This window comes from Sminthopsis crassicaudata, chromosome 6 (genome assembly GCF_048593235.1).
Source record: "Sminthopsis crassicaudata isolate SCR6 chromosome 6, ASM4859323v1, whole genome shotgun sequence".
NCBI classification, from domain to species: Eukaryota; Metazoa; Chordata; class Mammalia; order Dasyuromorphia; family Dasyuridae; genus Sminthopsis; species Sminthopsis crassicaudata.
In genome coordinates this window covers 190,235,554-190,262,988 of record NC_133622.1, presented here as the reverse complement: position 1 = coordinate 190,262,988, position 27,435 = coordinate 190,235,554, and the positions used below count along the sequence as shown (strand labels likewise).

Sequence of the window (27,435 nt, the reverse complement as noted above, 5' to 3'; positions counted from 1 at the left end):
GACTTGCCCAGGACCTGTTCAGAGGCTGGATTTGAACTCAGGTTTTCTTGATTCCAGGTCTAGTGATTTATCCAGTATTTCTTCTCAGTTCATACACTTGTTCTATAAAGTCATCTGGGGCAGGATTAATTTCTAAATTGAACATTTTAAGGTCTATAAGTGACTTTTTAATTAAGATTTTCTGTTTTGAAAATAAACCTCTCCTCTTCTAGAATGTATATGAAAATATCAGGTTCAGAATAATTTCTAGATGAATTTTGTTATTATTCATTCTAGTTCTATAAAATAATGCTTTGGCAGTTTGATTGGTATGGCACTGAACAAGTAAACCAATTTAGGCAGAATTGTCATTTTTATTACATTAGCTCAGCCTAGCCATGAACAACTGATATCTTTCAAATTGTTTAGAGCTGATTTTTCCCCCTGCCTGAGGCTGGGGTTAAGTGACTTGCCCAGGGTCACACAGCTAGGAAGTGTTAAGTGTCTGAGACCAGATTTGAACTCGGGTCCTCCTGACTTCAAGGCTGGTGCTCTACCCTCTGCGCCACCTAGCTGCCCCCTAGAGCTGATTTTATTTGTGTGAGAAGTGTTTTGTAATTGTGTTCATAGAATTCTTGGGTTTGTCTTGGCAGGTAGATCCCCAAATATTTCATTTTGTCTACAGTAATTTAAAATGGAATTTCTCTTTCTATTTCTTGCTGATAGGCTTTGTTAGTAATATGCAGAAATGCTGATGATTTGTGTGGGGTTTATTTTATAGCCTGCAACTAGAATAATTTCTAAATAATTTTTTAAATTTAAAAAATAATAAAGTCTATGTGACTGGTAACATGATATAGTGGGTAGAATGTTAAGAAAACCTAGCCTCTCTTCCTGGCTGTGTGACTGTGGGCAAATTTCTTTCTTTCTTTCTTTTTTTTTAATTAATTTTATAATTATAGATTTTTTTGACAGTATATATGCATGAGTAATTTTTTTATAACATTATCCCTTGTATTCATTTTTCCAGATTTTCCCCTCCTTCCCTCTACTCCCTCCTCTAGATAACAGGCAATCCCATACATTTTACATGTGTTACAGTATAACCTGGATACAATATATGTGTGTAAATACCATTTTCTTGTTGCACATTAAGTATTAGATTCCGAAAGTATAATTAACCTGGGTAGATAGACAGTAGTGCTAACAGTTTACATTCACTTCCCAGTGTTCCTTCTCTGGGTGTAGTTATTTCTGTCCATCATTGATCAACTGGAAGTGAGTTGGATCTTCTTTATGTTGAAGATTTCCACTTCCATCAGAATACATCTTCATACAGCATTGAAGTGTATAATGATCTTCTGGTTCTGCTCGTTTCACTCAGCATCAATTGATGTGAGTCTCTCCAGGCCTCTCTGTATTCCTCCTGTTGGTCATTTTTTACAGAGCAATAATATTCCATAACCTTCATATACCACAATTTACCCAACCATTCTCCAACTGATGGACATCCATTCATCTTCCAGTTTCTAGCCACTACGAAAAGAGCTGCCACAAACATTTTGGCACATATATGTCTCTTTCCGCTCTTTAGTATTTCTTTGGGGTATAAGCCCAGTAGTAGCACTGGTAGATCAGAGGATATGCACAGTTTGATAACTTTTGGGGCATAGTTCCAGATTGCTCTCCAGAATGGTTGGATTCTTTCACAACTCCACCAACAATGTATCAGTGTCCCAGTTTTCCCACATCCCCTCCAACATTCATCATTATTTGTTCCTGTCATCTTAGCCAATCTGACAGGTGTGTAGTGGTATCCCAGAGTTGTCTTAATTTGCATTTCTCTGATCAGTAGTGATTTGGAACACTCTTTCATATGAGTGGATATAGTTTTAATTTCATCATCTGAATATTGTCTGTTCATATCCTTTGACCATTTATCAATTGGAGAATGGCTTGATTTCTTATATATTAAAGTCAATTCTCTGTATATTTTGGAGATGAGACCTTTATCAGAACCTTTAACTGTAAAAATATTTTCCCAATTTGTTACTTCCCTTCTAATCTTGTTTGCATTAGTATTGTTTGTATAGAAACCTTTTATCTTCTTCTATTTTGTGATCAATAATGATCTCTAGTTCTACTCTAGGCATAAATTCCTTCCTCTTCTATAAGTCTGAGAGGTAGACTATCCTCTGTTCCTCTAATCTATTTATGATCTCATTCTTTATGTGTGGGCAAATTTCTTAACTGCTCTGGGCCTCAGTTTCTCCCTCTCTTAAGCCCTGAGGTTGTATTAGACAGCTTCTAAGATCCCTTCTGCTCTTCATCTATAACCATGATCTTAGGAAGGCTTGCAGTGACACATATGGATGTCTCTGAGTGACAACTGTATCTACTGTAGGCTTAAACTCTGCATTTTGAGTTGATGTTTTAGGTTGGTGTATTTGTTGGTATAACTCTGGTCGTTTTTTTCCTCTTGTAAATATTTCAGGTAGGAGACTTTCTCATCATCAACAGTCACCCAGACACTGGATTTCTTATTTGTGGAAGAAAGAAAGAAATGTTCATTTATCAGAATTAGCACATCCATGGCATTCTGATTGTTTCTTAGAGCCATTCCCCAGGAACATGTGATGATCTGCAAAGTGATAAAAACTTATCACATAAAACTGAATTGTTTGGGGTGATATCAAAGACAGATCTGCTGTCTAAATTGGGAGCCTTTAGTTCTATAAGTAGTTTTCAAGGGTTCTATAAGTGGATTTCAAACAGCGTCCATTACTCAGATGAGAAAACAACCACATGATTCTTTCCATTAACCTCTAACTGAGATTTCCTTCAGCCATGAAAGTTAGCTGTAAAACATGAGCCAGAGAAGGGGTCCCCTCAGGCTTTACCAGAATGCCCAAAGGGTCCATGACACACAAAAAAGCTTGGGTCCTTAATCTACTAGAGGGACATTTTAAAGACTGCCAAAATACTTACATATGAGATTTTACATCTTATCTATCAATTGTCAAACACTTAAAAAAAGTGCCAGACATTAGGCTAAGCCTTGGGGGATAGAAAGAAAAAGGCAGTGAAATTTCTGCCCTCAAGTACCTTTCAGTGGGGGGATGGATGCCTGTATCCTAAGGAGATAAAAACAAACAAAAAGGCCAGAGGACCTAAATGTACAACAATATTTATAGCGATTCTTTTAGTGGTGGCAAAGAAATGGAAATTGTGCGAATGTCCATTAATTGGGGAATGGGTAAACAAATTGTGGTATGTAATTGTGATGGAATATTTGTGCCATAAGAAATGATGGGAAAGATGCTCTCAGAAAAACCTGGAAAGACTTCTGTGAACTGATGTAAAGTGAAGTGAGCAGAAGCAGGAGAACATTAAATATAGTTAACAGCAATATTATATGATGATCAACTGTGAATGAGTTAGCAATTTTTAGCAATATAATAATTTGAGATAATTTTGAAGGACTTATGATATAAAGTACTACCCATCTTCAGAGAAAGAACTGATGGATTCTGAATGCAGATCAAAGCTAACTTTTTCTTCACTTTATTTTTCTTATTTTTTGTTGGTATTTTTTTCACAACGTGACTAAATGGAAATATATTTTGCATGACTGCACATGTATAGTCTGTATCAAATTGCTTACTGTCTTAATGAGGGAAAGAAAGAAGGGAGAAAGGGGAAGAATTTGGAACTCAAATTTTGAAAAAACAAAAAAGTTAAAAAATTATTTTTTACTTGCAATTGAGGATAAATAAAATGTTGATTTTTTTAAAATAACAATCATATCTTACATTTGCACAATGTCTAATACTTTTTAAATGATTCTCACATACATTTCTTTTTCTTCCCAGAATTTTGTAAAGTATCTAACCCCCATATTACAGATGATAAACTTGTTCTCCTTATGATGTTTGACAGTAACAGACATAGAAAAGAAACCATTGCCCTATTTATTGTTTGTATGTTGCTAATGCAAACTCCTTAAGAACAAAAACAGTTTTTGCATTTCTTTACCCCTCTAACATTTAGCTCAGTAACTATCACAACAAATTCTTAATAAACACTTTTCTTTTTGGTAAGATAGTTGGAGTTAAGTGACCTGGCCAGGGTCACACAGATAGTAAATATTAATCTGAGGCTCGATTTGATTGGTGGTCCTCCTGACTCCAGGGCCGGGGGCGGGAGGGAAGACTGGGGTCCACTGTGCCATCTAGCTGCCCCTTAAAAAAACACTTCTGAGCTACACTGTCAAATATTAGAGGAAGTACTTCCAGGCTTGGAATTTGGTATCCTGACTTAGTACTGTTTAAATGCCTTGGTTTCAGTTAATTGATTTCGTGAATTGTTGAAGATTTGAGGCTTCTTCCTATGAAACATTCAATGTAAAAAGAAAAAGATAAACTTGAACATTCTTCTGATACATAAAAGTGAAAGGGCTGCCTCTGGCGGTAGTATTCCCATATCTGGAGATTCTCGTGTGGATGATTTTTTTTTTTTTAATAATTATAACTTTTTTTTTTTTTTTGACAGTACATATGCCTGGGTAATTTTTTACAACATTATCCCTTGCACTCATTTCTGTTCCGATTTTTCCCTTCCCTCCCTCCACCCTCTCCCCTACATGGCAGGCAGTCTTACACATATTAGATATGTTATAGTATATCCTAGATACAATATATGTGTGCAGAACCGAACAGTTCTCTTGTTGCACAGGGAAAATTGGATTCAGAAGGTAAAAATAACCTGGGAAGAAAAACAAAAATGCAACTAGTTTACACTCATTTCCCAGTATTCCTTCTCTGGGTGTAGCTGATTCTGTCCATCATTGATCAATTGGAACTGAATTAGATCTTCTCTGTGTTGAAGATATCCATTCCCTCAGAATACATCCTCATACAGTATCATTGTTGAAATGTATAATGATCTCCTAGTTCTGCTCGTTTCACTCAGCATCAGTTGATGTAAGCCTCTCCAAGCCTCTCTGTATTCATCCTGCTGGTCATTTCTTACAGCATAATAATATTCCATAACATTCATATACCATAATTTACCCAACCATTCTCCAATTGATGGACAGCCGTTCATTTTCCAGTTTCTAGCCACTACAAAAAGTGCTGCCACAAACATTTTGGCACATACAGGTCCCTTTCCCCTCCTTGGTATATCTTTGGGATATAAACCCAATAGCAGCAATGCTGGATCAAAGGATATGCACAGTTTGATAACTTTTTGGGCATAATTCCAGATTGCTCTCCAGAATGGTTGGATTCTTTCACAACTCCACCAACAATGCATCATTGTCCCAGTTTTCCCGCATCCCCTCCAACATTCATCATTATTTGTTCCTGTCATCTTAGCCAATCTGACAGGTGTGTAGTGGTATCCCAGAGTTGTCTTAATTTGCATTTCTCTGATCAGTAGTGATTTGGAACACTCTTTCATATGAGTGGAAATAGTTTCAATTTCATCCTCTGAATATTGTCTGTTCATATCTTTTGACCATTTATCAATTGGAGAATGGTTTGATTTCTTATAAATTAGAGTCAATTCTCTGTATATTTTGGAGATGAGGCCTTTATCAGAACCTTTAACTATAAAAATGTTTCCCCAGTTTGTTACTTCCCTTCTAATCTTGTTTGCATTAGTTTTGTTTGTAGAAAAGTTTTTTTAATTTGATGTAATCAAAATTTTCTATTTTGTGATCAATAATGATCTCTAGTTCTCTCTCCTTTGGTCACAAATTCCTTCCTCCTGTGTGGATGATTATTCAATGGGAATATGGAAGAGGATATTGGAGGGATTACTAAACTGTTCCCATATAGGTTAGACCAGATAGCCCTGGAGGACCCTTTCCATCTTGAACTTCTATGATTCGCTATAGAATCTTTGTCCTGGAAAGGATTTTTAGAAGTTATCTCATCCAAATTCCAACCCAAAGCTAAGACATTCTCTCAAAACTTAGCTAAGTCTAAAAATCACAGAGAGGCCTGGTTTGAATTATTAAGTTGCAATTAGCAAAAATATTTGTAATGTAAAGGAATAGGAGATTGCCTGGGGGTCACTGCCATATTTAAACATCTGGATAAGCATTTTCTACACAAAGTAGAAAAAAAGACTTATATTATGAATAAAAATTCCACTAACAGTTCTAAGAATTTGCTTTTCTTTTCCCATGTGATTTTTGCTCTCCTCCTCAGCTTTTCTTAAAAGCCAGAAATAAGTCTAATATGTCCTGTTTTTCTATTTAGCTACAGAAGCTGGAAAAATTATATACCCAAAGAAGCAAGGGAAAACTAGAAAGTAAAAGGTTAGTTTGCTTAATGCAATGAAACCTCATTAACTTGGACTCCATCGACTTGGAATTTGTAATCATTATTATTAAGATGAAGTTTATTTCTATAATATCATCAATTTTTTTTTTTTTAACCAAGAAGGGACTTTAGGGATCATAGATTTAGTTCAGGAAAGGATTTTAGAGGCAATTTGTTCCAAATCTCTCATCATCTTGTTCAGCCTAGTCATTTTCTTCACCAATTCATTCATTTCTTCACTGAGTATCTACTGGAAGAGTGCCATTCACAAGGCCATGAGGTAGGTTCTCCTGTGAATATTTCTTCAATACTTCATTGAAGCCATGATCTCATTGGTGTGGCTGGTCCTTCCACTGGTACAGATTACAGGCTCTCCACATCTTCCCCTCCTTTGCAATTCTTGCTCCTTCTTTTCTAAAAGAGTCTTTCCTGATTTATTTGCTATTTAATGCATATCACTGAATCTTAATATGGTACAATCTCATTACCTGATCAACACATACTTGCCCTTAATAATGCCTTTTATGCAAATCCTCATGCACATGGAATCTTTGATAATATTCTGTAGCCTTCCTACACAGAGACCCAAAACTGGGGTGGGACAAATAGGACTTTATTCCAGGCTGCTAAAATGTAGAGGATGAAAATTTTAAAAATAATATGTATTACATTTATATGTTAATAGTATAAACACTTCTTGATTGTGGGAACAATTGAGCTTAGAACCTAGTTAGCAAGAATAATTATTAAACTAGAAAGCTACCAGATGTTGGCATTGTTAATAACACCCTTCTGTGAAATACTATAGAAACTAATTCCCCCTCCCACCCAAGTGAATTTGTTTTAATTACTTCTTGTATTATTTTCACATCATGAATTATAAAGTTGATTTGAGGGAACATCTGCAGAGCTGTAACTGATGGGTAGGAGGAAACATGGGCTTTTTGCCCCTGGGAATAAAACTTGGAGGGAAATCCTTAACATTTAAAAGAGGGTAAGGGGGATTGAAATTGAAAAATAAAATGTGAAAGGAAGGTGGTTGTGTGGTTGTGTGCTTTTTTTGGTGGGAGGGAGATTTTAAGTGGAGGGATAATGTGTTCTTTTTTTACTCTTTAAAGCTCAGTTCAATTATTATTTTTGTTTTGTTTTGTTTTGTTTAATAGTTTTTATTTACCAGATATTTGCATGGGTAATTTTACAGCACTGACAATTGCCAGACCATTTGTTCCAATTTTTCCCCTCCTCCCCCCCCCCCAGATGACAGGTCAACCAATACATGTTAAATATGTTAAAGTATAAATTAAATACAATATATGTATACATGTCCAAACAGTTATTTTGCTGTAAAAAAAATAATTGGACTTTGAAATAGTGTACAATTAGCCTGTGAAGGAAATCCAAAATGCAGGCAGACAAAATTAGAGGGATTGGGAATTCTATGTAGTGGTTCTCCCAGGGTTCTTTCGCTGAGTGTAGCTGGTTCAGTTCATTACTGCTCTGTTGGAACTGATTTATTTCATCTCATTGTTGGGAGAGGGCCACGTCCATCAGAATTGATCATCATATAGTATTGTTGTTGAAGTATATAATGATCTCCTGATCCTGCTCATTTCACTCAGCATCAGTTCATGTAAGTCTCTTTAGGCCTTTCTGAAATCATCCTGCTGGTCATTTCTTACAGAACAATAATATTCCATAACATTCATATATCACAATTTTATTCAGCCATTCTCCAGTTGATGGGCATTCACTAAGTTTTCAGTTTCTGGCCACTACAAAAAGGGCTGCCACAAACATTCTTGCATATACAGGTCCCTTTCCCTTCTTTAAGATCTCTTTGGGATATAAGCCCAGTAGTAACACTGCTGGATCAAAGGGTATGCACAGCTTGATAACTCTTTTGAGGATAGTTCCTCAAATTGCTCTCCAGAATGGCTGGATGTCTTCGCAGTTCCACCAACAATGCATCAGTGTCCCTGTTCTCCCACATCCCCTCCAACATTCTGCATTACCTTTCCCTGTCATTCTAGCCAATCTGACAAGTGTGTAATGGTATCTCAGAGTTGTCTTAATTTGCATTTCCCTCATTATTAATGATTTGGAGCATCTTTTCATACAATTATTGTTTTATAAGAAATGATCAGGAGGATGATTTCAGAAGGGTCTGGAGGACATGAACTGATGCCAAGTGAAGAACCAGGAGAACATGACACTCTGTAATAGCAAGATTATATGATGATCAATTCTGATGGACGAGGCTCTTTTCAACAATGAGATGATTCAGGCCAATTCTGATAGACTTGTATGGGGAGAGCCATCTGTAACCAGAGAGAGGACTGTGGGGACTGAATGTGGATCAGAACATAGCATTTTCACCTTCTTTGTTGTTGTTTGCTTATTTGTTTTCTTTCTCTTTTTTTCCCCCTTTTGATCTGTTTTTTCTTGTGCAGCATCATGGTAAGTGTAGAAATATGTTTAGAAAAATTGCACATGTTTAACCTATATTGAATTGCTTGCTGTCTAGGGGAGGGGATGGAAGAAAGGGAGAAAAATTTGCAACACAAGGTTTTGCAAGGATGAATATTGAAAACTATTTTTGCATGTATTTTGAAAATAAAAACCTATTATTAAAAATTGGAGGGAAAAAAAAAAAAGCTCAATTCAGAGACACTTTTTCCAGGAAGTGAGAATAAACATCTAAAATCTAAACAGAAAGAGGAAAAAAAAAAGGTAAGAAGTTGCTGAAAGTTGGGTTTTTAATTAAGACCTCTTAGAAAACAGCTAAAAGCAGGTTTTATTAGCAAAGAATCAACTAATCATGGATCAAAGACAAGTAAAAAAATCATCGGCCTTTTATTAGGTGTTAAATCTAGAATGTTTAATGAAGAAGTTCATATCATGTTCATATCATCACAAAGATACCAACAGACAAGTCACAAAAAAAGAATTGCTCACTATAGTATAGTATAATATGTAATTAATCCAAATCACCAATCATAAGAGAAATGAACATCAAAATAAATTTGGGGTTTCACTTTATAATCTTTAGAAAAGATAACAAAGGAAAGGGAAGAAAGAGAGGCACTATTGATAGAGCTACATATATATTGTTAGTGAAATTCTGAATTGGTCAAATCATTTTGGAAATAAAATTCTAATTCAAAATTAAGCTTAAAAAGTGATTAAATGTCCACATTCTTTGACCCAAAGATTCCACTACTTAAGCATATACTTTAAGAAGAGAAAGATAGAAGTTGCAAAGAAAAATCTCATGTATATACAACAGCATTTTGAAAAGAAGTTAGATGCTTAGTGATTGGGAAATAGAAATAAATTGTAATGCAAAGAAATAACAGAAACTGCTGTATACAAAAAGAGGACTATGAAGAGTACACAAGCATTAGAGCACATGAATTGATATAAAGTTAAGTAAGCAAACATGAAAACTATAAAATGACTACAAGAAGATAAATTTTAAAAACAAAACTGAATGCTTGTAAATAAGATGACCATTTTAGCTCCCATAAAAGACTTGAGAAAATGAACTTTTCTGTTGTCTTCGCAGAGGTGGAAGGAACTATAGGTATGCAATGAATGAACAAAAAATCATATATCAAGTGCTTACTATATACAAATCATTGTGATAAATGCTAGGGATACAAATAGAAAAACTAAGAGTCCCTGCCCTCAAAAAATTCATATTGGGGAGAGGGGGAGAGGAAGACAAGATATATATATAGAGAGAGATTGCACTATCTTTAGGATGTTTCAGCAAAGTGACTGGCAAGATGTTGATGCTCTACTTTATTCCACTAATAAAACCAAATCCATTTCAATATTGAATCACCTGACATTGCCAAGGAAAGAATTTTCTTTTCCTCTTCAGGGGCTCATTACCTTACTACACACACTTACTTGTACTGACTCATTGTAGTCTCCCTGGGATTGCTAACTCCATACCAATCCTCATGCAGAATCCAGTTAAAGCTGGAGATAATAGCAGGGTATAGCAGAGATATATTCTGAATTCTAAGCCCCCATGCCCTTCCATATTGTTTTTGCATCATTTCAGTTGGTCCAACTCTCTATGACATTATTTTTCTTGGCAGAGATACTGGAGGGCTTTGACATTTCCTTCTCTAGCTCATTTTACAGATGAGGAAACTGAGACAAATAGGATTGACTTGGCCAACGCACAAGCCAGAATCTGAGATAGTCTGTATAGGATGGTGATCTGGGTAGCAAGCTTCTGCATTCTGCATCTCTCTATGGAGAAGGAAGAAAGTCTCTAGAGTCAGAGGGATAACAAACAGACTGAGGGCAAAGGACAGGAATGGTAATGGGGTGATTGAGAGTGACAGCTTCATTACCTGCTCCAGGCATGTGTGGCAATGTGTGGTAGGCCAGTAACATCACAAGAGGAGGTGGAAGTATCCTCCTATTAACGAAGGCTCATGTGGGAGGGGAAGAGAAACAAAAGAAACAAAATCCTCCCTTACAAGCTATGGTCTTGCTACCACAAGAGATGAAAGGATTATAGACTTGCCTCTCAGCTCTCAAGCTTATCTGGGAGAATGAAATGTTCCTAGAAAGAATTTTAAAAGGTAAACAACAGAAGCAGAAGGGAAATTAGTACAACTTTCTTTATATGAGGGAATCCCAGGGAAAGAAGTGGAGAAAAAGGGACAGAGAACATTTGTGTTGAAATAATAGGCAAGATTCTTTCTATACAAAGATTCCTAACCTAAATACATAAAGTAATAAAAGAAACTAGTTATCAACATGCTTTAAAAATTGAAACCTTTTGGATTCTATGTGAATAATTCCTGCAAAAATGATTGAGAATAAATTTAAATTTATTGAATTAATAATAAATTGAATTTGAAATAAATTGAAAAATAAAATAAAATGAGAATAAAGCAATTTCTTGGGCTCCAAAGAATGAATTATGATTCTAGAAATATCAGAGTTCAGAGGAAGAAGAAATGAGTGGTTGTGGTTGGTGACTCTCTTGAAGGGTATCTGGGGAGTAACAGAGAAGATAGTGCAGATAGGATGGGAAGGGGCACCACATCACCTGGGCCTGCCACAGATAATGACCATCAGTAAGTTTTTGGTTTTTTTTTTTTAGCATTTCTTTTTGCATCATCTTTATTTTCAACTGTTTCCCTTCCTCCTCCTCAGAGAGCCATCTTTTTCTGATTAAAAATAAAAAGAAAGACGAGAAAAGCAGTTCAATAAAACCAAGAACAAATTAGCTAAATCTAAAAGCCTGTACCATCTTCCATACCCATAGTCCCCAACCTCTACAAAGGAAAAAGGGAGGTGCATCCTTTCTCTGGGCTCAATCTCAGCCATAATTACAAGGCATGTCATCTCATTTGTTGTTCTTTCCATTTATATTACTGCAATCCTTGAGTCTTTGGTTTTCCTGGTTCTGCTGACTTCACTCTGCATGAATTCATAGACATGCCTTTTCCCAGCTCTTCCATATTCTTCATATTCATTATTTCTTACAGCACAGAAATAGTGAGTGCATTACATTCATGCATCACAGTTTGTTTAGTTGTTCCCCAACTGATAAGCATCTGCTTTGCTTCTAGCTCTTTGCTACCTCAAAAAACTGTGAAGACCTGGAATCTTGCTATCTTTTGACCTCCTTGAGTAACTGCCCAATAGAAGAATGTCTAGGTCAAAGGGCATGGACATTTTAGAATTATTTTAAGCATAATTCCAATTTGACTTCCAGAATGGTTGAACCAAATACCACAAATGCAACATAAGCACAATGTTATCAAATAATCAATAAATGATCGACAAGTAATATATAATAATAATCAATAATTATTAATATTTTACATCAACCAATATCCAAGAAGAACTAGCAATATAACCTATGGCTTCAAGTCTATATAAAAATGCACCGAGTATCTGGGCGAACTGCATTTTCATCACTGAGACTTGGTGAGATGGGATTTGTGACTGGAATGTGCCTCTGAAAGGGCACACCAGAGTTCTGAGCCTGGAGTTAAGATTAGAGTTCAAATTCTGGCCTCAGATACTTGCTAATATTACTTAACTGTCTCAATTTCCTCGATTGTAAAAAAGGAATAGAAAATAAGAATAGATTAATAATTATAGTACTTACCTAACAGGGTTGTTGTGAGGGTGAAATGGGATATTTGTATAATCCTTAGCAAGGGTGGTCGCTTGATAGGTGCTTAATAAATGCCTATTTTCTTCCCTTCCCACACAAAAAGGAACAGAGTAAATAAAAGGCAGGTGGTAGCACTGTGGATTAAGAAGATAGAATCTTGGGGAAATCAAAGATCTAGAAGAGATAATGAATCACTCAAAAGGCAATTAGTACCTCATGTCTCAGTTGGATCTTAAGAAAACAAATCTAAAAATGAGACAGAGACTCTGACCTAAAGCTCCTTCCTTTCCTCAGGAGAGAAACATTGTGGAAGAAACACTTGAATGAAGATCACTGGAGAGAAAAATAGAAGTGATATTATTGGAGTATACCACAGACCACCCTGCCAGAAGGAAGAAATAGTTAAGGTATTTAGGAAAAGATTGCAGGCAATTATAGTGGTGACTGAAAGCTTCAGCTCTCTAGACATTTGTTGGAGTCTCTCTGCCAAAATCAGAGCAGCTGTAAATTGCTAGTTTACCTAAAAGATGATTTCAGCCTTTAAAAGGTGGAAAAAGTGTCAAGGAAAATTGTGATCTTGGGCCTGATTCTGATGGATAGAGAGGAATATGTCACTGAGACTTAGAGATTCAGAAGAAACTTACACATATAACAACCTTTTTGCTCTTCCTACTTCACATCGAACTTTTTTTATATCTCTAATAAAAAAATATAATTTTATAAATTATAATTATCTGAATGTCTTTTCCTCTCTGAGCTCCAGGAGAAGAACTTCTCTGATAAGAAAAAGCTTTTATTTCATTCAAGCCTGTGATCTGTACACAGAAGGCTTTTAATTAATGTTAATGGAGTGGAATGGGATTAAGATTGGACCTCTGCCTCCCAAGTATTCCGTTGGGTGGGGAGATAAGTGCCATAAAAGGCAGGATGTGGTCAGCACAGAAGTATGTAGTCTATCTACTGTGGGTATTCTAGGGAAAATGGAAACACGTGAGAGAATGGGGAAGAATTCAGGCCATCCCAGCCTTCCAGAACCCAAGGTCACCTGCACACGGCAAAGAAATTAGAGAGGTGGGTGGGGGGCAGGGGGAAGCAGTTAGGCCAAGGGTCCATAATATCTATTGATCATTAAGTGGAGAATTAAGTTAGAAAGAGAGAATTAAGATATGAGTGGAGAAATTGATCCTTCTAAAGGACAATCAATAAGAATTTGAAGAAGACAAGCTGTTTTTCATCATTTGACATTACATTAACCTTGGACAAGGCAGCCACCCTTCCAGGACTGTGTTTTCAGAAAGTGTCCTTTGTAGTAGTAGCCAAAGCTACTATTAATCAAAAATGTACATCACCGGCCTTCCTCTCAGAAATGTCAAGATTAATGAATGTTATTTAGATATTACTTTGAGGGCTTCCAGAAAAAGCTACCACTCTATGATGCAGTTCTGCTTTTATCTATCAGTTTCTAAACTCTATAGATGAGGTTCATTGGTCCCAGCTGTACAGAGGATTTGGCCCTATGGGAATATTTTCAAATTTCTTTTAGAATTAGAACGAGTGAGAAGAAAATAGGATTTTATATTAAGAAAATAAATTTTAGATATTCTTTCTTTCTTTTTTTTTTCCCCCTGAGGCTGGGGGTAAGTGACTTACCCAGGGTCACATAGCTAGGAAGTGTTAAGTGTCTGAGACCAGATTTGAACTCTGGTCCTCCTGAATTCAAGGCTGGTGCTCTATCCACTGCGCCCCCTAGCTGCTCCCCATTTTAGACATTCTTATATGACTATGGATACTAGGAAGGCAACATGGTAATGAAGTTCAAAAAAGGAGAACCCTGAGACACGTATAGTTTCACTTGTGTAGGATGCCTCTGCTTTGCATACTAAGTATTTCTCTTTTTCCCCATCTAACAATTCTTCTTTCTGCCCTTTTCTGGACATTTCTAAACTTCAGGCTACTGCTAATTTGATTCAATGAGACCCTTTCCTCCCATACCAGTCCCAAGCATTGTTCCTTCACCTCAGAGATGAGAAACTAAATAGGCCAGAGTAAGGGCTGCTCCCTGACCTTCTGCTATCTTGGTGATCTGCCCTGGGGTGCATCCCACGGGCCAATCAGGAGAATTTGTCAGAGCTAGTTGTGTCCACTCCAAGGACAGTCTGTCCTAAGGATTAGGGCTGACCCCTTCCTCCTTGCCACAGCCTAAAGATCGTATCTGAAGCTCTGAAAACTGGGACCCCTTTGGAGCTATTCCCTCTCATTGTGGCTTTTGCCCAAAGCCCCACTTCTCTCATGGCCCTGATTACAACATTCACCTGCTGAGTTTCAGGCTTTGAAATTCCCTTTTTGTGAGTTAAATGTACCATAATAACAGAACTATCAGGGCAGCTAGGTGGTGCAGTGGATAGAGTGTCAGGACTAGAGTCAAGGGGACTTGAGTTCAAATCCAGTCTCAAACGCTTACTCTGTGACCCAGAGCAAATTACTTAATCCTGTTTGCCTCAGTTTCTCATCTGTAAAATGAGCTGGAGATGGAAATAGCAGACCACTGCAGTGTCTTTGCCTAGAAAACCCCAAATGGGGTCATGAAAAGTCAGACATAATTAAAAAATAATGGAACAACAATAATAGCAATAGAATTATTGCTTTGGGAATTCTTGGTCTCTCTGATCATATTATGATATATGTGCTCAGTCCCATAATTGGGAGACATTATCATCTAGTAAGAGACCTAGCATTCCCCACAAGCTTCTGCACTAGCTGGGTGACCTAGGAATCCATGTCTGTAAAATGCCAGGTTGCTAAGGTCTGTCCCCACCCCCACACTCTGTGGAAAGGTTGCAGAGTTGCCCAAGTGTGAAAGTTGGAAGCAGCCCTGTAATGCAACCGACCCCCAAAGGGAGCCCTCATTGTCACATCCCTGACAAGTGCTGGTCCAGCCCACCCCAAACACAGGAAACGGCTCCCCCGGGCAGCTCTAATTGGAAGTTTGGTTTCTGCAGCTTGCTCAGGATCTGGCCCCCTGGGCCAAAGAGAACAAATGGAAGCTCTAGGCAACATCCCTTTAAAAGCTTGGAGACAGCTACCTATGTGAATATTATAGAATATTATTGTTCTGTAAGAAGCAGGATGATTTCAGAGAGGCCTGGAGAGACTGACATGAACTGATGCTCAGTGAAATGAGCAGAACCAGGAGATCATTATACACAGCAACAAAATTATGTGATGATCAATTCTGATGGACGTGGCCCTCTTCAACTAAGAAAGGATTCAGGCCAGTTCCAATGATCTTGTGATGGAGACAGCCATCTGCACCCAGAGAAAGAACTGTGGGGACTGAGTGTGGATCAAAGCATAGAATTTTCACCTTTTTGTTGTTTGCTTGCTTGTTTTTTTCTTCATTTTTTTTCCTATTTTAATCTGCTTTTTCTTGTGCAGCATGATAAATGTGGAAATGTTTAGAAGAATTGCATTTGTTTAACCTATACTGGATTACTTGCTTTCTAGGGGAGGAGAGAGGTGAGGAAGAAAGAAGAAAAATATGGAACCCAAGGTTTTGCAAGGATAAGTGTTGAAAACTATCTTTGCATGTATTTTGAAAAATAAAAAGCTATTACAAACAGTTACCTAGTACCTGAGTTTTGTCTTCTCTAGACTAAATTTTTCCATTCTCCTTCATTCTCTCTTGAAACATGGCCCTGGTCATTCTCTAATTTATCAATGTCCTTTTTGAGGTTGTGGTGCCCCAAATTGACCATAATAAATTCTGATGAGAACAGGGCACAGTGAGAATATCGTAACCTACCTTTTCCTCTTAATGTAGCCTTTTTGGCTTGCCACACCAAACTGCTGGTTCATACTGAATCCCCTAATCCCAATATTTTACTTATGAAATGGATTTTTTAATACTCAAGTGAAAGACTATATTTATTGGCAATAAATTACATTTATCACATTTCACCTTGTTCAACCTGTTCAGATCCTCTTGGATTCTGACTCTACAATCATTATATTAACTGTCCCTCTCAACCCGATGTCACCTATGAGCAAGCCTCCTCAAATGTCTTTATTCAGATCACTGATAGCAATGGTAAATGGTTCAGGGACAAGCAGAGATCCTTGGGGACTCCCCTCCAGACATCCTGGTACTTGACATTAATGAGGACTCTTGAGACCAACCAAACAACCAGTTCTGGATCTACCTGATTATATTATCATTTACTACACATTTATCTTTTTTCTCCATCAGAATAGTTAGGAGAACTCTAACCACAGCATTCCCTCACCTACTATTGTGTAATTGCTGTCAAACAAGGAGCTAGCATGGTGAGTCCTGCTTTTGATGAAACCATGATGATTTTTTTGTAGCCACTGAGTATTGATGAGTTGTTTTGTTGTTTGTTTGTTTTTTTGTATTGTTGGCAAGCTGAGTGAGAGCTTCCTAGAACGTCTGAGACAGAATCTAGGAAACCTACTCCTCTGGGTGAGTATTTGAATAGAATCTGATGAACAACAAGTATGGAAAGACTTAATTAGACATCAACTCCTGGGGGAGAAGGGGTTTTCATGGATTACACACTCATTATGTGTGTGGCCCATCAGAATAAAAGCTAACTTGGTTTTATGTACCAAGACATGATGTCCTTAATAAGAGAAGAGACAGTCCTTTTAATCTCTGCCCTGACCAGACCACATGTGGAATGTGGTCCTGGGAAAATATTTTAGGAGGGACATTGACAAATGAGGAATGACCATAATGGGAAGGAGACTGGGAATAATAATAATAATAATAATAATAATAATAGTTAAATTTATATAGCACCTACTATGTGCTTGGTACCATAATAAAATAAATACAAATACTGTATTTCATTTAATCCTCACAACAACCTTGGGAAGTAATTAATATCCCCATTTTATTGGTGAGAAAATTGAGGGAAACAGAGATTAAGTAATTAACCCAGGACCACACAGTTATTAAGTGTCTGAGGCCTGATTTGACACCTAATAGTAATTTGTCCTATCCACTATGCCACCTACTTCCTGGAAATAATGCTATTATGAGGATCAATTAAAAGAGCTATGGCTGTATGAAAAGGATAAGACAGAGAGGATGCAATAAGTTAAATTTTTATTTTCTGTTCCAAATTCTCTCCTTCCCTCCACTCCCTTCCTCACCCACAGAAAAGGCAAGAAATATGATGTCCATTTTACATGGGAAGTCATGCAAAACATATTTCCATATTAACCATGTTGCAAAAAAAAAAAGAAAAGAAAAGAAAAGAAGAAAGTGAAAAAATGATGCTTTGGTCTGCATTCAGAGTTCATCAGTTTTCTCTCTCTGGAGGCAGAAAGCATTTTCATCCAGAGTTAATGGTTGCCTTCTGATACTTGATGGGCAGTCATGGAGAAAAGAGCCTGGATTTGTTCTTTTTGGACATAGAAGAGAAAAAAACCATCTCTATAGAAGCTATAAAGAAGTGAATTTCCCCTCTGCCTCCAAGAGGAATAGACTGCGTCGAGAGGTAATGAGCTCACCATATCTGAAAGTCTTCAAATAGAGAACAGTCAGAGGTGCTGTACAGAGGATTCCCATTAAGATACAGGTGGTACCAAATGGCCCTCTCCCCCACCCTCAAATCCTTTCCAATTCTGAGATTCTGTGATTTAATGAACTGGAAGCCTTCTTTCATTTTCCCCTAATAATACCTTATGTGTCTTAACAGAGACATATGCACATGCTGAACAATGGCACCTCCCTGGTCTCCTTTTTACCAACTGCTGGCAAATAGAATCTGGACACCTGGGGTTTAATCCCCAGAGACTTTTTTCTGTGACTCAAGCAGGAACTGACAGGATTTCTGTGTTGTAAAACCCCCTCATTTTGCAGTCATAGACACCGAGGCCATTGCAGGCTAAGTAATTTACCCAAGATCTCCCCCTCTGTGATCTCATCCATGTGGGGTGCTCCCTCCACCACTAAGCCCTTCCTCACTTGTGACTTTGCTCACAGTTACTTAACAAAACCTGTTAAATAGAATTAGTTGAGTAGAGGAAGAGTCCCATCTGAGCTGAGCTTTGGCAGAAGATAATGATTCTGAGAACCCAGAAATGAGGTAATCTGGCATTTCAAGTGGGGGGGATGCCTCTGGGAATGCACAGAGGGGCAGCTGGTGAGAGGGGAATCCTAAGAAATACGTCTTACCCTTAAAAACCAACCTGAAGAGTCTGCATTTTATCCTACAAGCAATGGAGAGTCGTGGGAAGCTCTTGACTGAAGGATCAGGTCTGTACCTGATTAATCAATCACCAATAAGCATTGATAATGTGCCTATTATGTGCCAGACATTGCATTAAGCTCTGGGGATAGGAAAAGAGGTAAAAGATAATCGCTGATCTTAAGGATTTCATGATCTAAAGGAGGAGACAACTCTCAAATAAATACAGAGCAAGCCGTATACTGTATAAATAAGAAATAATAACAGAGTGAAAGGCATTGGGATTAAGAGGGTAGGAAAGGCTTCCTGTGGAAGGTGGGACTTAAAGGGAGGTTAATAGTGAGAGCAGAGCAGGGAGGACATTCCAGGTATAGGGGACATCTAGGAAGAATGCCTAGAACTGAGAGATGGAGTGTGGATGATTATTATTATTATTTTTTTTTCTGAGGCAATTCAGGTTAAGTGACTTGCCCAGGGTCACAAAGCTAGGAAGTGTTAAGTGTCTGAGGACAGATTTGAACTCAGGTCCTCCTGACTTCAGGGCTGGCAGCTATGTGGAGGATGGATCCCAGAAGAGTAGAGCCTGGAAATGGGAGGAAGAATTAGGAGGTTCAGAATCATCCACTCGAGAAGGGAAGAGGGCCTGAATTAAGGCTGAGGCTTTGTGAACAAATAAAAGAGCAGATGTCAGAGACGGCACAGTTTGTTAAGTGCTTCCGTAATGTGGAGCCGGCCCATGAAGGTTCAGCATGTGGGGGAGCCTGGGGAGGGGGAGGGCTGCTTCTGGAAGGGCCTGATAACCTGGGGAGAAGGGCCTGCCTTCACACTTCGGAGCATAGATAGGCATTCTGCGATGGTTTGCTGTCTCCTTCTTGTCTAGTGAGAAAGGATTTTCAACTGGCTTGCCATCCAGGACTAAGCATGTATACCAAAGCCTCAATGAATCAGACATTTGTTCTCTTCTATTCTTAGAAAAATGAGGATTCAAAATGGAGCAGATAAGATATGGCCTTGTGAGATTTTGAAAAAACAGGAATTAGAGTCCATACTAGAATTCACTAGCAGCCAGTCCTGAAGAAGGGCAACCTGTAAGGGAGTCCAACTACAACTCAGATGCTTCTGTATTAAAGGGGGAACCTTTCTGGAAATTATGATGCATCTGGAAGTGAACTTCATAGGGCAAATGCTTTGTAGCCCCTTTGCCCAGGGATTATCGTAGAGAAGATTGTGTTTCCCAGCACTGGGGAGAGGTTGTAACGTCTCTTCCCACTACATTTTTCTGAATAAATATTCTTTTATAAAAAATAATTAATACTAATTAGTCAAATGACATTGGAGTGTTAATAATCACTGGGTCAATCAATGATGTAAGAGAGATATAATTGGAGATTGATTGGGGGAAGTGGGGTAGAGATTGGGAGCAGGATTTCCTACAATTGCATTTTATAGTCCCTCAGAAGGATATTGCTGGCTTTGCACTTGAGGACCTGGTTTGTCAGTGCAAATGAAAAATTGGTGTAAAGACTCCAAAATCTCTATATAAGAGCAAAGATGAAGGCAAGGGAAAAGTCAAAGATAACACTGATCAATGATGTCATGAAGTGATTGGGATTATAGTGGTGCCCTGGATAGAGAGAACCTTGGGAAATGGAAGGCTGTAGAGCAGAAGATGAAAGATTCTATTGTAGCCATATTGAGTTATGGAACATCGAGAGGTTATGTCCAGCAAACAGTTGGCCATATAGAACCATGATCATGAAAATAAAAAAAGGTGAATATATAGATTTGGGATTGATCTGTATATCTATATTATTTGACACACATTTCCTCCCTTTTCTCCGAAGATTGAATCACCAAGGGGGAGTCAGTTGAGAAAGAGAAGAACAACAAGATGAAAGGAGAATAGTGATGGTCTGGTGCATGCTAAGGGGGCAGGAGGAGATGGACGGTGAAACAGCAAAAAGGTGCCATTGACAAGATAGTTAGCAGACAGAGGCAATATCTGGGAAGCCCAGGGGAGAAGAGTATCCAGGAAGAAGGAGGGGTTAACAATGTCAGAAGCTGCAAAGAGGTCAAGGAGGATGAGGATTAGGAAAAACTCATCAGACTTGAGAAAAGCTCATCAGGCTTAGCAGCTAAGAGATCTTAGGTAACCTTGGAGAGAGCAGTTTCAGCAGACTATAGGCTTGGACCAAAGACAGATTGCAAGGGACTGAGAAGGGAGTGGGGGATGAAGAAATGGAGGCAGGCAATTTCTTTGTGAGAACTGAGTAGTCCCCTTGTTCTTGCTGTCTGTCCATCCCTTCTACTTTTCTGCCACTCACAGGATCAATTTGATTTATAAGTAAAATAGATTTTTTTTTTTTAAAAGACATTTTGCAAAAGAGAAAACTTGGGCAAAAAGGTCAAGGAGCTTACCCAGGTCACATGCTCTCTAGCTAAGGTCTTGGGTAGGGATTTGAATCCAGGACTTTTGACTCCAATTTCAGGGTTCTTTTCACTATATCTTGTTGATATCATTTACACCATATCTCCCACAAATGCTATCTTGCCTAATTTTCTTCGGTCTGACATGGATCTTTCTAGTGGCTTTGAGTCCTTGACAGTTTGTCATAGCTGCTAACAAGTAAGTCATTTCTTCAGGAACTTTATCCTCTTTAGTTTCACTAAATAATTTTTCAAGTCTATATACTGGATTAGTTCACATAGGATTTTAGAGAAGATAATATGTGCTAATGATTTTCCAATTATGTCATATATATTATTTGCCAATTATATCATTTACCAATGATTTTTACTACCAAAAGCCTAGACTCTGATAGAGGGAATTAATTCTATTTCCATTTTCTTACATGATGTAATTACTGGGGCCCCTTGCAAAGACAAAGGCCTCCCCCCTGCTCTGTTCTGGTTTACCCAATGCCCTGGTTCCCCAAGGCCCTCCTGTCTATGTGCTCTCAAGTGGGTAACAATTTGCCACTTCTCTATAACCAGAAAGGGAACTAATGAAATCATATTTGTGAAATGCTTATAGCCCCATGACAGAATATGTTCTAAGTAGAGAAATAGAGAAATAGCTAATTTAGACTCCCCAAGGGGGATGGAGTAGCAAGTCTGGGTCTCAACTATTGCACAAAGTGAGGTCCAATTGAGAGAGAAGAGAAATAGATTTTAAGTTAGAGGGCATGATGTCCAGTCCTTATTTTATCACTTATTCCCTGTGTGACACTAAGCAAGCTACTTTAACAATATGGATATTAGAAGAAAACTTTTCCCTTCCTTCACATTGGTATGACGTGGAAATTTGCATTTATTGTTACATATTAATCAGTTTTGCTGATTTTTCCCTTTTTTTTCTTTAAAAAAATGTTCTTTGTTATATAGAAGGAAAAAGAAGGATAGAGAGGAAAATTTAGGCAGACAAATATCAATAAAATTTATTTTTAAAAAATTAAAAATAATTTGTGCATCTTTTTTTTTTTAATATGGAAAATCGGGTTATTAAATGTGTCTTCCTACTCTGAATTCTATGATTCTGACCTTCCTATCTCATTGTCCACTGTTTCACAATGGCCTAAAGAAACCATGGCTATGCCAACAAAGAGTAAGCTCTGCCACGGCCTACCAAACCAGGAGGGCTTCAGTTTTCCAGGGCACCTGCTCTCAAGAACAAAGAACTAGATCTCATTCCCATTAATTATGGAAAGCAAGAAGGCTTTGGCATTTTCTATTTCCGTACCAGCTAAGGAACTGTTCTCTGTGTTCAAAGCATAGACTAGACTCCTTCCTAGAGGTCAGGATAAAGGGACTCAAGAAATACCAGGTTATTAGGAAGAATGAAATACTCTTTTTTTTTTTTTTTAATGGGGGTAAGGGTGAGAGAAGAAGTCTTTAATATAAAAACAAAGAAAAGGATCTGAGAAGGAATCCTGAGCTATGACAGAAGATTGAAATCTGTGATACAGAGAACAAAGGGAAGGACCATTGAATTTTTTTTTTTCTCCCGAAGCAATTGGGGTTAAGTGACTTGCCCAGGGTCACACAGCCAAGTGTTAAGAGCCTGAAACCATATTTGAACTCAGGTCCTCCTGACTTCAGGACTGGTACTCTATCCATTGTGCCACCTAGCTATCCCCAACCATTGAACATTTTAAAGCTAACAAAACAGAAATCAATCAATTAACATTTATTAAAATCTATTATGTGTCAGGTATTATACTAAGCACTAGAGATAAAAAGAAGAGGCAAGACAGCCCCTACCCTCAAGGAGCTTACAGTCTTATGGAGAAACTTACAATATGAGATTTTCTTTATTAAGGAAAAAACCAAAACTCCCCAAGAAAGAGAGAGTAACTTGTCCTCCAAGGAGATATCAAAGAAATTTCCTAGAAGTGCTTGCTTTAGATTTTATTCAGATATTTGATAAAATGCTCTTCTTGTAAATGAGATGAAGAGATGTGGCAGAGAAAATAATGCAATCAGTAGGATTCTGAACTGGTTGAATTGGCCAGATGAATGATCTATCAATAATGAGTCTATCTATGTCAACTGGACCAAATTTTCTAGTAAAGTGAATTAGGAATTAGTGCTTGACCCTTTGCTGTCTAACATATTTATCAACAGCTTGGGGAAAGTCATCAATGTCATGCTTCCCGAATTTGAAAATGACAAAGCTAGAAGGGATGGCTAACACCAGACTCCAGCATCTAAATTGATAAATTTAGAATGTTGGGCCAAATCTAAAAAGATAAAATTCAGAAAGGATAAATATAAAGTCTTACATTTAGGTTCAAGAAGTCAACCTCATAAGTATAAGACAGGAAAGATACGACAAGACAGTCATATGCTTGAAAAAAGATCTTTGGTTTTTAGTAGAGACTCAGAAAACTCAACGTGAATCAACTTTATGATGTTAGCCAAGAAAGTTCATGTGATGTTTGGGGGCCAACCATCAAGGATTAGAAAGGCTTATGCTTCTGGTTCTGTACCTTCTCAAACCATGGTGGGACATTATGTTCTATTCTGGACATCATATTTTAGGAAGAATACTAATAGGATAAAGGGAATGTCTAAAAGAAGGCACCCATAATGGGGAAGGATGATTGAGATCATACAATACAAAAATTAGTTGGAGAAACTCAGGATGTTTCTCCTAGAGAACATAAGATGTGGGGAAAGCATGATAGCTTTGTCAAATTAATTAAAGAACTGTAATAGAGAAGATAGATTAGCTTGATTCTGCTTGACCCCAGAAGGAAGGAGAAGGAAAAAAAAGGGTGGGTTAGTAGCTGTAGTGAGGTAGATTTTTTAAAATTAATTTTATAATTATAACATTTTTTGACAATACATATGCATAGGTAATTTTTTTTACAACATTTTCCCTTGTACTCCCTTCTGTTCCGAATTTTTCCCCTCCTTCCCTCCACCCTTCCCCTAGATGGCAGGCAGTCCCATACATATTAAATATGTTATAGTATATCCTAGGTACAATTTGCAGAACCGAATTTTGTTGTTGTTGTTGTTGTTGTTGTTGCAAAGGAAGAATTGGATTCAGAAGGTAAAAATAACAGTTTACACTCATTTCCCAGTGTTTCTTTTCTGGGTGTAGCTGATTCTGTCCATCATTGATCAATTGGAATTGAATTAGCTCTTCTCTATGTTGAAAATATCCACTTCCATCAGAATACATCCTCATATAGTATCATTGTTGAAGTGTATAATGATCCCCTAGTTCTGCTCATTTCATAAAGAGGTAGATTTTTCTCTGATATGAGGAATAATTTTCTAATAATTAACAACTGAATGCAGGTCACAAAGCAATGAAAAAACTTTTTTTTGAAGCGGACAAAACAATCCATCATAGAGGTCATCATCTATCCTGGATTGGGAGACGTGTCCTTATGAATAAAAGAAGGATCTATTGAGATAGCTTTTTTTTTTTTTTTTTTTAAGTGTTCAGAGAAAGAATATGACAGAGCTGTTCTTAAATAAGACTGATCCTACTTCTTCATGTTTTCAAGGCCTCCAGCACATTCTTTTCAATCTGCTACCAAGAAGAAAATCTTTTTCTTTTGAAAATGCATTGGGTTTATGAAAAGAGCCAAAGTTGAGTTGAGTGCTCTGAATGCAATGGATGATCAAAAATGGGGAATCCCATTTGGAGTTGAATATGAAAAAAAATGGTGTGACTATAATATAAAGGAATAAGTGTTTAGCCTTCACCTACCCCATCCCCAAGGGAATAGATGCCTTTGAAGGTGAATACTCTGTAGGGTGCTTAAATCCTGGCGTGTTTGTTTAGAAAACAAGCAAAAAATGATCACTTTATTTTATTGCCAAGGCTTGTCTAATAACATCCCAGGGCTTGGTTTTAATTCAATCAAACAGCTGTTGACTAAGCATCTGTTGTATATAGAACTCTTAATAGGCATTGGGAGTGATACAAAGATTAAATAAGACTACCAGGTACCAGCCATCCCAGGGCTAATAGGAAGATATGACTTATGGCCTAATAACTAATTAAAAGTTATACGTGACAAATGTATTAAAATATTGTACACAATGATTATAATACTGCATATGGTAATGGTAATAAAAAGCCCATCAAATGGAAAAAAGCTGAAAAAAGTCATGGCATGTGAAGAGAATGGAATGCTACAATGCTTTCAGAAATGACAAAAGGAATGAGTTCAAAGAAACCTAGGTAGACTTGTTTGTACTGGTGCAGAAAGAAGTAAACAGAATCAGAACAGAGCACAAAATAGTAACAACACTGTAAAAACAAAAAACCCTGAATGACTAAGAAGTTTGATCCATGCAGTGATTTAGTATGATTCCAAAAGATTGATGATGAAATGCACTAGCCACTCTCTGACAGAGATATGATGGGTTCAAGATGCAGATCCTGTCCATTTCTAGCCATGAGCAACTTGGAAATGTATTTTGCTTTACTATTCCTATTTATTATAAGACTTGTCTTTTTTTTTTTTTTCTTTTTCTTTTTCTTTTAAATGAGGAGAGATGAAAGGGAAATAAAATTAATACTTCTTAATTTAAAAATTAATTAAAAATTAAATTTAAAAATTTAAAAATGGGCAGCTGTTTCTTAGTAGCTAAGGTGATGGGCCTGGAATCAGAAGGATTCATACTCTTGCTTTGACGTTGTTTTCTGCCTCTTTAAAATGAGGAGTTTAGGAGAGGGAGAAAAAATTTGGAGCACAAGGTTTTGCAAGGATAAATGTTGAAAACCATCTTTGTATGTATTTTGAAAATAAAAAGCTATTGTTAGAGAAATAAAAATAAATAAAATGAGAGATTTGAACTAGATGCCTCTGAAGCCCCTTAGCTCTAGAATTACAATTCCATGATCCTACAAAATGGGTATTTGAAGGGTCTGAGGTGGGGGAGGCTACCTGAAATCATCTAGAAAGACTTCCTTCAGGAGATAGCATTTAAAGAATAGATAGAAACCAGGCAGGGTATGGGAAAGGATGGCATTCCAGCCTTTCAGGCAAAGTCTGAGCAAAAGTCTGGGGGCAACGAAGTATGTTCAAAAGACAGAGAGCCTGATCCAGTTTGTCTGGAGTGAACATTATGTAGCCACTCTTTTCCTTTTTGAATGTAGAAATATGGCAGAACATTTCACAAGCCATAATGACATTTCCTCATTTTGAGGAAGAAACCCCCCAAAAACTTTTTTTTTTCAAGTGGAGCTCAGCTTAGGGGAATCAACTTACGCATCTTATTAATATTATATTGAAAAATACTAGTAATCAGTACCAAATTGGTATAAGCTTCTCTTCTTGCTGCTAAGTGGAAGATATTCCTTTTTAATAAACCCATTAGTTAATCATTATAAGATTATAAGATGGAGAGATCCTGAAGTCTTGAGATCTCATTTTGGGTTAAAGTCTTGATTGACGTTTACAATCTAGGTGATCTCAGGTAAGTGGATTTTTCTCTTTTAGCCTCAGCTTTCTCTTCTGCAAAATGGGAATAATAATAGCTGCACTGCTTTGTACTCTTGTGGTAAGGCAAGAATTTTGTAAACCTTAAATTATTGTGAATTACTATAGCCAGACATTTGTTCTGTCCAAGAGAAATTTAAAGTAGAATATAAAGATATTGTTGTTGTTGCTGTCAACATTTCATCTTTTCCTAATTTTTAAATATGATTCAGATAGAAATTATTAAAGGCAAGTATCTATCCTGTTATCATTGGTGTTTTGTAAACTATTGTGTAATTTAATAAATGACTATTTTTTTATGTTTGTTTATCTTATATAGATTTAATGAAAACTTCTTTGGACTTACTCTGCTAGCAGGCAAGACAACAGAGATGTCATGTACTTCTTCCTTTTCCTACATGAGTTTAATTTCTACTAGATCTTTATATTTCATGTACTTTACAGATCCTGAGTATCTAGTACAAAGGCAGCTAGCTGGTGGTATAGAGCATTGGTCCCGGCCTTGGGAAGACCCAAGTTTAAATTCATTGTCAGACACTAATGATGCGAGTCTGGGTAAGTCATTTAAGCTCTCTTTGCTTCAATTTTCTTAACGACAAAATAGTGAGAATATAATAGCACATACTTCAAGGATTGTCATGAGATTAAAATACATGAGTTACTATTGTAAAGTACTTAGCACAACCCCTGGCACATAACTATATAAATGCTTATTCCCTTTTTCCCTACAGTATCTATTTAAAATGTTGTTCTTAAGGTTTTTAATGGGTCAATTTTATGTGCAA

General features: G+C 37.2%; 2 long non-coding RNA genes across 3 annotated transcripts in view; one reads left to right on the top strand and one right to left on the bottom strand.

Annotated features, from left to right (window-relative positions):
- LOC141546065 (uncharacterized) overlaps positions 1-16,941 on the top strand; it is a 39,354-nt gene extending 22,413 nt beyond the window's left edge. For both annotated transcript variants that reach the window (XR_012483222.1, XR_012483223.1), the window contains 2 exons: positions 12,763-12,875; positions 15,973-16,941. This is a non-coding gene — a long non-coding RNA (uncharacterized LOC141546065). The remainder of the gene's footprint in view (positions 1-12,762; positions 12,876-15,972) is intronic.
- The window catches only part of LOC141546066 (uncharacterized), a 42,072-nt gene that overhangs the window by 7,323 nt on the left and 7,314 nt on the right, over positions 1-27,435 (bottom strand). The window lies entirely within an intron of this gene.